This window comes from Artibeus jamaicensis, unplaced genomic scaffold (genome assembly GCF_021234435.1).
Source record: "Artibeus jamaicensis isolate MK-2021 breed Jamaican fruit bat unplaced genomic scaffold, CSHL_Jam_final contig_797, whole genome shotgun sequence".
NCBI classification, from domain to species: domain Eukaryota; kingdom Metazoa; phylum Chordata; class Mammalia; order Chiroptera; family Phyllostomidae; genus Artibeus; species Artibeus jamaicensis.
The window spans coordinates 24,123,373-24,134,009 of record NW_026521977.1 but is presented as its reverse complement, the minus strand read 5'-3'; the positions used below and the strand labels follow the sequence as shown (position 1 = coordinate 24,134,009).

At 39.1% G+C, this 10,637-nt stretch overlaps 1 protein-coding gene across 1 annotated transcript in view; it reads left to right on the top strand.

Moving 5' to 3' along the window:
* The first annotated feature begins 6,632 nt into the window (after nt 1-6,632).
* Nucleotides 6,633-10,637, top strand: part of LRRC4C (leucine rich repeat containing 4C) — a 463,927-nt gene continuing 459,922 nt past the window's right edge. Inside the window, exon 1 of the mRNA XM_053672948.1 lies at nt 6,633-6,657. The gene's annotated coding sequence lies outside the window, so the exon portion shown is untranslated. The remainder of the gene's footprint in view (nt 6,658-10,637) is intronic.

Genomic DNA, 10,637 nt, shown 5'->3' with positions numbered 1-10,637 from the left:
CATGGTCCACTGGCAAGAGTTCTTTGTACCCATTTTTCCAGGAAAAGTCTCTTCTTTCCTTCACCATGGCTACAGGGGTCAGCACTCTGGCCAACACCGCGTGGATCTCCCCACAAAGCTGAGGAGGAGGTAGGGTCACCACTCTGGCAAAGCCGAGTGGCCATTCTCTGCTAAAGCTGCATGGTGGTTCCCCTACTGAAGCTGCAGTGGGTCCTCACTCTGGCAAACCCTCGTGGCTCTCTCTGTCCTTCACATGGCTGCAGGGGTCCCCACTCTGCCAGAAGCATGTGGCTTTCTTCACTTGCTCTGCCACAGCCACAGCCACAGCATGGTTCCCTCTCCTTAAATGGCTGCCATGACTGGGTTTAAATCCTCATGACAGTCCTCCTTTGCAGCCCCATTTCTAACTCCTCCTACAGTCAGCTACACTCGCCAGCATTCCTGTATTATTCCAAGTTTACTGGGCTGCCATCATGAGTCTGGGCAGGTGTGGCCCCATGTCGTGGAGCCAATCATCTCCAAGCTCCCATGCAGGCACTGTAACTCAGGAGACCTGCCCCCAGTTATGTCTTGGGTGGAAGTCACTTCCATCCCCCTGGCTCAAAGCATGGCCACAGCTATTTAACATACTTATGCAACCAGTTAAAGTTTATAGATATGTTAAACGATCATGCCACAGGTTAGCTGCAAAGCAGTTGCTGTACAAAACAGGTCTCAATGGCCCTGCTCCATGTGTCCCTTCCCCCAACTCATACCTGTGGGGGGAGAGGGGTGAGGACATCTTATATATCTGTCTAATATTTCCTGGACACCTTGAGTTCTGGACCCCATTCCAAATCCCTTTTTGGGGACCCCCTCTTGGCTGCACCCTGTTATACTTCCACATCAAAAATCTTACTTTATCACTGAATACACCTTAACCTTGCTCTTTGGCCTTGACCAATTATATTAATATCATAGCTATAATTGGTTACAGTCTAGATGGAAGTTTCCTTATTCTCTCTAGATGGAACATCATTCTCTCTGCAACATCTTACTCTGTGGTCAACGTATCCACATTTAAACACACGGAGGTGTTTCTACAAGGAAAGTGTAGCTTGGACTACACATTAAACTAACCATTGTCAAAGTGAAAAGATCTATGGTGTAAGTGAAAAAGAACTTACAAACTAGCGTGAGGTCTGCATTATTTAACCCTTGTTAATCAAGTTATTAGCTGTATGGTCTTGGTCATACCTTGCAACTTCACTAAACATCAGATTCTACATGTTTAAAAATGATGCACTCTGATTTCACCTTTAACTGGAACTTAATTAATAAAGAAAAAAGCAAGCAAAATATAACCAGAGACATTGAAATTAAGAACAATCTGACAGTGACCAGAGGGGAGGTGGGAGGGGATAATGGGGGGAAGGGGAAAGGGTTTACAGGAACAACTATAAAGGACATACGGACAAAACCAAGGGAGGGGAAGTGATGGAGGGAGGAAAGTTTTGGCTGGGGTGAAGGGGGGAAATGGTGGGAGTAAATTCAGACAACTGTAATTGAATGACAAGAAAATAAGTTTTAAAAAATAAATAAAAATGATGCATTCTAGGTAAACCCTCTTAAATTGTCTTGAGGATTATATGGGAAATACTTTTTTATGCTGTTCTTCTGGCTGCTCACAGGTAGCCAAACAGAATTTGTTAAATGAAAAAAAAAGCAGAAATATTTAAAATGCACAAAAGGGAGATATTACACTTAATTCGAATTTTAAGTTTCTGCAGAATTTTTCATCAGTTCATTTTAAATACAAGCAGCAATTGGACACTGCTCAACTCCCCATCCTCCTGGAGGCACCCTTTTATCCTGGTGGAAGTTCAACGAATGTGGTGGCCTCATGATATGTGGATTATATTTTAACAAAGGGATCCACAGTTCACCAAGTACCATACCTTTGACCCTAGAGGGAAATAACACTTTTAGGTGGAAGCCTGCAATACATTTGGACATCTGTATAATGGCTGAAATTAGCATAGGTTTACATAATACACAACTCCATTAGAATTTAGATGCTTCAGGAAGGGACAGAGGTATTACATTTTCTGAAAGAAAGTCTCTGGAGGGTGTGAAGGCCTGAAACAAAATGAACCCAAGGTGAGGGGCATGTTTTGAATGGATGAAAAGACATTAAAAACTGAGTTCATCAGAAAACAAATGTGTTTAACTAACAAAAAAGTGTCCCATTGCTGCTTATGTTACTACAGCCCTTTTATCTTTTGAAGGATGCTAATAACAGGTGGCCTCTCTCCATTCTGTTTGTTGAGAGCTGATGTAGCATAAGCCTATTTATTAGGTAAATATATATGACCATAGGTACCTCAGAGAATTAGCTGTGTGGAGGGAGAGGAGGAACATCAGGGAAAGTGGTAAAACAAAGTAGGAGAAGTAGGGAGAGTAGAGGGGAGGACAGAAGCTAAGAGTTGGGATGAGGTGGACAAAAATAAAAAGGAAGTAAACAGAGAATCTGCTGGATTGTATGGACTAACAGTAATATGGTCCCCCAAATTTCTAGACCATGAGACTATAATTGGACAAAAAATAATGTACTCTGCCAAAGATTCTGAGATCTGCCCAGATTTTCCGCCACACTTCTTACATGGGGATAATAAGAAATCACTCCTGTCCTCCAGTGATTCTCCAGTTGGTACCACCAATGGGAACTTGTACCTAAATGTGTGAGCAAAAGGTGACTGAAGTGCCAAGCGGAACAGGGCTGTGGGTTTCTGTGGAGTCCTTCACACTCCACGGGCAACAGTAGAACACGGGAAAGTGGTTCCCTGGATGTTTACCACCCAAGACTGCTCTAGAGTTTTCTTTATATCACACAAACCCCATAATTTAAAATTTTCCCAACTGAACAGAGCCCATGGATTTAATAATATTTAGTGTGTTTTCCATATTCTTATTAATCATCTATCTCCTGCTTTTTTCATTCCAGATTGATATTTTGAAACATGATTTCCTCCTGGAGATGATTTAAATACAGCCGTAAAGACACTTAACCTTTAGATTGTCTTTGTCTTATTGTAGACGATGGCAGTCACTTCCTTTTTGAAATATTAAAAATGGCTCATTGGTACCAGTTCAGCAGGAAATTAATAAACATATATAATCATAATATTAAAATAGAAAGGGAAATGGATTCAGATAGAAAACTTCAGATGAGCTGGTGAATAATAACCAGGTGAATGAGATCAAGATGAGTCTCTGGGGCCTTCTGATAGTTCTGAGCTAGTTGCAATGATTTGCCCCTCACCTGTCTCCCTGATTTTGACTGGTATGTGGCCAAATTGCCTAATTACTAGTCCCAGATAAGTGAAAAATGCAGTAGAAGGTAGAAGCAATGACAGATGAGTCAGGTTCTGCTCTGAGCAGAACAAGTGGTTCAAGGGACTTCCCCTGTCTCCCAGAGCTCTGCTTTTCCACCCAAGAAATGATGAGGTGAGCTGTGTGATCCTGTTATCTCTTTCTACAGTGAGGTGCTGTGATTGTTTTTGGAACCTCACTTTTTCTGAGCCTCATTTTCCTTATCTGTAAAAATGGGAAGAATGCCTACCTCACAAGGTGACTCTACGAACTAACAGATAACAGCTGAATATCTCCCCCAACATTCATCTGCTTGATTCCTGAATTTAGTTATCAAGAGTTCACAGAATGAGTTCAGGTAGTGAGTGGTATAACACATAATCTATTTGAGTTCAGCATTTTATATAGCACGTGGTGAGTTTTGAATAGCAAGGGTTTATTAAAAGTTCTTAGGTCCTGGGTATCTACAGAAGCACCTTGCATATAGGCAACACTCAATAAAAGTGTACTCTGGTCTCCTTGACCTTGACCATAGGAACAGCCTTGTTCAACTTTGCATCCCCAGCATCTAGCACGGTGCCTATCAGTCAGCAATACTCAGTGGATGTTTGGGGCCCTGCTGAGCCTTGCATCTTTGGTTTCGAAATGTACTTAACAATATCTATCTGCCATAGAGATTTTGTAAAGAATGGCAAAAGATCATTTCAGAAAAGGTAAGAAAGGTATGATTATAACTCTCATACAGTTGTAAAATAAATAGTTGGTAAACATTTTATATAACTCATTAATTTATGAGATAACCAGGAGTATTATAATCAGTTAAAAGAAAAAAACTAAAACAAATGCATACTTCATAAAGCAGGATTATTAAAATTAATATGCAAATTGAGGTAAAACTAGCTTCTCCCACAATGGAGAGGGAAATCAATTGAACCTCTATTGGGCAAAATGAAATTTGTTTACCTGTACAAAATAAGTATTTTGTACTGCTAATAGTTATTTATAATTTATAGAGTTGTAAATTCTATAAAATTCTTCTGTGGAATTAGAATCATATAAACTAAACAATGTATAGTTTTCCATTAAAGCACTAATTTTCCCCCATGTAAGTACATTAGATAATCATGTAAATCAATGAACTGGTGCCTTGTGCCTAGGAGACTTCCAATAAATGGTTATTTGCAAAAATTGTAACAATGAAACAATAGCAGTGAAATAGATTAAATGTTCTGAAGGTACTTAACGCAAGTCAGAATAGGAACTGTAACATTTGCTTGGTCTATTTCCTAGGTTTGGTATTCATCCTCCCTTGTAATTCAGGCCTCTCCGCTCCTTCTAAAAACTATTAGCTCCACTTTTATTTTAAATATGTACTAGATGAGTGCTCAACTTGCTGAACAAACCCATTTTTCTCTGATGTTACCTATCATCATAAAGGGCATTCCTAGAATAACACAAAATGGCAATGAGTAAAACTAAGAATGAGACAATTTCAACAAAGGTGTTCACTTACAAACATTTGTCCAGGAGGCTCCTCAGCCATCGTGTCTCTTGAAGTGAGATTCCAAAGGTATTGGAAAGAGGAGTATGTTTTATGGAGTAAAATGAGGAAATACTGATATTGGCAAGTGTTCTGTTAAGATAGCATATTAATATATTTTTGAAGCTGGGGAAACTTTTGAACTTGTTTGTTAAAATGAGCAGAGGGTTTTCTGTGGCTGACCACCTTCTAGAACAAGTAAGGGTCCCTGGGGAGCTTTGATGCTGTGGCAAGGATCCTATTGGTTGGGAGGAAAGGACTACTGTGGTGAATGGTTTCTTAATGTAAACCAGTTAAGCCCTGGCTGGTATGGCTCAGTGGATGGAGCACAGGCCTGTGAACCATAGGGCCACTGGTTCAATTCCCAGTCAGGGCACATGCCTGAGTTGCGGGCCAGGTCTCCAGTGGGGGACACATAAGAGGCAACAACACAGTGGTGTTTCTCTCCCTCTCTTTCTCCTTCCCTTCCTCCCTCTTTAAAAACAAATAAATAAATAAATAAATCTAATATATATATATATAGAAGTTTTCAAACGTATAAAAAATATAAACCAGTTAATATAAGAAAATGTAAAATGCATACTGTGGTTTAGTTACACATGAAATGATTTTGTTGAATTTAGTTAAAAGAACAGATCCAGAACAGATGTGAAATCAATCCATTAATCCAAAACAGATGTGAAATTCCAGGCAAATGCAAGTGTGATGGGGAAACAAAACATTATGTGGTTAAGGAATTTGACCATAATTATGATATGATATATCATGAAATGGAACTTATTATCAATCTCTCTTTGACATTTACCATAGCTCAAGGCCTAGGACACACTTTCTGTCTTAGGACAGATTTAGAGTACAAAATGTTTTAATATTAATTAGTTAAATAAAACAAAACAATATCTACGGTCCACGACCACAACTGAGTGAGCAAATAATAAGAATGGCAGATTCAGTTTAGCTGGTCTTACAATCTGACCTCCCCAATGTGTACAATATTCTCCTACAATCTGAAAAATGAAGTGAATAAAAACACATGTCAGCCAGAAAGCGATCAGTAATAAGTACTTAGAAAGGTTGTACTGATTGAATAAGATTATGGATGTGTATATGCACCTATCATAGATGCAAGCCCATGGTAACTTCCCAATTGTCAAAGTGCTTTCTACCTCCTCAGGGAATGAAATAGCAAGCATATTTTAATCAAATCTATTACATCATGTCTGTTATTAATAAACTTCCATGAAGCTTTTCTATCCACCTGGACTTCTATGAGGTGTAATTGCAGAGGCAAAACTATATTAACATTCAATATAGTTTTTAACAGAAAAAAATCTCTCCATCACTATCTGTTTTACAAATAATAAATATGGTCAAATATTTTTTAGTGCAAGTAATGGAAATTAAAATTTAATTGATCAGTCAGTGTTTATTGAGCATTTTGTCTTCCTAAGTGTATCCTTTTATTCTTTTGTTTAATTTATTGGGGGGCATTGGTTAGTAAGGTTATAAAGGTTTCAAGTGTATGTTACTCTGATATGTGATCTGTGTATTGCATCGTATGCCCAGCCCCCAAGGTCAAATCATCTGTCATCACCATATATTTGTGTCCTTTTATTCCATTTTACACAGGAGTTACTGGTGCACAGACATATCTAGATTGCCAATATGGAAACATCCTGAAACTACTTTGGAGTCTCAGTGTCAATACATCGACTGGATTCATGTTTAGCAAACAGGGAAACTGGTCCATGGACAATTTACCACAGGTAAGTGAGACATACAACTTACTTCATTAGAATCCTTCCAAGATTCATTGACTGTGGGGTAGTTAATTACATTTCAGGTGATTTTAATATTCCTTCGGCACAGCTGACAGTTTCTCTCCTCTCCACACATACCCAGGTGGATGCCAACATATGGCTAAATGTCTGGCCATTTCATCTTTTTCACTTGGGCTTCAGACAGTTACAAATGGAGGAAGCAGGGGGAGAAGGTACCCACTCATAAAACTTTTACTAGTGGTGATTTATGCAGAAGGGCGGGAGTCAAACTGTTCCTGGAACAGATGTTTCTTTGCGCTGCTCCAGGAGCTGAGAGAGTGGCAGATTGACCTGCCCAGGATTCAGGATGAAACAAGCAGACAAATAGTGATGCCCTTCTGCCTTTTTTTTTTGAAACTGGGGCAGCAGTTTGGTCATTGATGTGTAACAAAGTGTTTGGGAAAGGTAGCCAGCTGGTGAGATTGGAAAGCTTCTGTGGTGACAGCATGGAAATATTTTCTGTTGGGCTACTGTGAGAGTTGAACTTGGCTGAATGAAGCAGTGGGGAAGAATGAAAGTCTGCGTGACTCAAACAAGTGGCAGTTTGTGAGCTGGGGGGCTTGAGTTGTAGCATCTTCTGTAGCTAAATGTGCCACCACCAGTCAAGGCCACCAGAGCCCACGGAGAGCACCTGCCCAGCTCTATGCAATGAAGGCAATCTGTTCATTCTTTTGTGGGCTTCTCACTGTGCTGAGGAGAAAAGAAAAAAAAAAACATCACATTACAGTGGTATTACAGTGGCAACGGAGACATTTATACTTGCCGTCTTAATTGACAAGTATTTAATTAAAGGCTTGAATCACTGATGTTGTTTTAGTGTTATAAGAACCTCGGGACTATGGCAGGTGAAATTTCTCATACATTTTTCTGTTAATATTTACTTTTCTCTGGGTTGCATGTTTAACAGCTATCTCTCCTGAATTCCTAACCCAACAGCTTCAGGAAGATAATCACTTTTCAACAACTTTATCTCAGTATGTAGATTGAGCTAAATTGAAGACATGTTATATGTGTTTGAGGAGACCGCTTTGTTTCGAGAGGCACGTAAGGACCTAGGTATGGAGGTGTTTTGTAGCATGTAATGTGCTCTCTACAGATGCAGAGGCAATGGTAATGTAAAGAAAATGTACCAGCCCTCAAAACAAACATGAAACAACAAAGAAAACAATCTTAAAGGTGTTTTTTTAAGTATATGCATCCCACTTCTTTGCCTTCAATCTTAGTACTTTTGTCCATCCCAAATGGAGGATATTGTTTTCGTGAGTTAGGCTCTTTTGTTTAGGGAAAGGAAGGCTCATGTAAGTAACCCAAGTGAAAAGAGAATTATTCTGGTAACCAATGTGGGCTGGAACTGGAACAAAATTCAAAAACAAGTCAAAAACATATTATTTGTGTACCATTCTCATGAGCAATAGGAAACTTAACTCTTTTTGACTCTACTCCTCCTCATTCCACTTTTTCTCCCTATCTCTTTTTTCATTCAACATGCTTCTCAGGAGATTGATTTGAGTCATTGGGTGTGCAATAGTTTATTCATTCTCTTTCAACTGAGTAGTATTTTTTTGGTAAGGATATACAACTGTTTGTTTAATTTCTGACCTGTTGAAAGATGTCTTGATACTTTTGCAGTTTGGGACTATTATTTTAAAAGTTGCTGTAAGCATTCATAAATAGATTTTTGTGTGAATATAAGATTTAAACTCATTTCCTAGAAGTGCAATTGCTAGATTAAATTCTGGCTGTGTATTTGGGTTTTTCCTGCCTTATTCAGATATAATTGATACATAACAGAAAAAGTTTAAGGGGTGCCATGTGATGATTCAGTGCATGCGTACATGGTAAAAGGTTTACCACAACGGGGTTATTTAACACATGCTTCCTCTCATATAATTGCTGTTTTGTGGTGGTTGTTGTTATGGTGACATTTAAGATCTGCTTTCCTAGCAACCTTCTACTGTACCATTCAGTCTTGTTAACCATGGCCATCATGCTATCCATTAGCTTCCCCAGAACTTATTCATCTTATAGCAGAAAGTTTGTACTCTCTGACCAATATCTCACTGTTACTCTCACCCCCCCAGCCCTTGGTAGCAATCAGTCTACAGTGCCCCTCCCTTGTCGGCAGTTTTACTTTCTGTTATGCAATTACCCATGGTCGATGATGATCCAACACTACTAAATAGAAAATTCCAGAAATAAGCAATTGATAAGTTTTAAATGTATGCCATTCTGAGTAGCATGTTGAAATCTTGGGCTATCCCAGCTCACTGTGCATGAAATGTGAATTATCCCTTTGTCCAGGCAATCCACACGGTATATGCTATCCTCCCATTAGTCACTTAGCCCTCTTTGTTAGCGGGTTGGCTATTGCGGTATCACAGTGCTTGTGTTTTAAATAACTCTTATTTTATTAATAATGGGGCCAAAGCACAAGAGTAGTGAGGCTGGTAATTCAGACATGCCAGGGAGAAGCCATTGTAGGATAAGATTATTTTGAGAGAGACAACATATGTGTAACTTTTATTACAGTATATCATTCTGTTTTTTCCATTTCTTTATTTCTTTTTGTTAATCTATTACTCTGTCCACTTTAAAAATTAAACATTATTATATGTATGTATGTATAGAAAAAACAATATAATAGGGTTTTATACTATCTATGGTTTCAGACATACACTGGAGGTCTTGGAATGTGTCCCCCTTAAATAAAGGGGGGCTGGTACACTATCAGTTTCTGAGTTTGACATTTTAAGATTCCACATGTAAGTGAGATCAGGTAGTATTTGTCTCTCTTTGTCTGACTTATTTTACTTAACGTAATGTCCTCAAGTTCAATGCCTGTCGTAGCAAACAGCAAGATTTTCTTTTTGTTAGGACTAAATAATATTTTATTGTACTTGTATAATAAAATAAATAATATATATATTTACAATACATATCATGTTTTCTTTATTCATTAGTCTATTGATACTTAGGTTGCTTTCATGGCTCAGTTACTGTGCATAATATGGACATAAACTTGGGAATGCAGAACATTGTTTGAGATAGTGATTTTGTTTCTTTTATATAAATACCCAAAGGTGGAATTCTTAGATTGTATAGTAGCTCTATTTTTAATTTTTTAGGAGTCTCCTTACTATTTTCCACAGTGGCTGCACCAAGTTATATTCCCATGGGCAGCACACAGGGGTCCCTTTTCTCTGCACCTCATCAGCATTTCCTATCTCTTATCTTTTCAATAATAGTCATTCTAACAGGTGTAAAATGTCATCCCATTGTGGCTTTGGTCTGGAACAGGGAAGCTAGAAAGCGTTTTCCTCACTGGGAAAGGGAGAGTTGGGTGAGCCACCAGCTTCCTGAGTCTTTAGGGACACTGCATGAAGGCCACTCTTCTGTTCAGCCCACCCAGAGACTGGCAAAGCTGAGATGCACAGAGACGGCCAGGAACAAGGAGGAAGTGCAGGGGCCACCGGGACTAGCCATGCAGTCCCCAGTGTTTTGCTCCTCAGAGGGCCATGCCAGATTTTGCCACTAAAAAAAGTAGAAGGTCTACATCAGACCCTTTATAGGTAGATTTCAGTGGGTTTAGCCCCTCTGGTTTTCCTGTTTGCAAATACCCGTCCTCTGAGACCCACCCTACTATCACCTGGCCCCGGTGCCTCAGGGCTGCAAGCAAACTGGCAGCCAGCCCCTGCCTCTGTGCCTGAGCAAGTGCGAAATACCAGCCGAGCCCCCCTTGTTGAATTTTGTCGTTGTTGCATGAGTTTTTGGCGTCATATCCAAAAAGTCATTGTCAAGACTAATGTCAAAAGCTTTATCCCTGTTTATCTTGTGGTATTAATGTTTATTTTACAAAAAAATAGTGATATTTAACAACATTGTTGATGCTTATTTACCTGATTTATATCTTCAGTGAAATCGCTTTT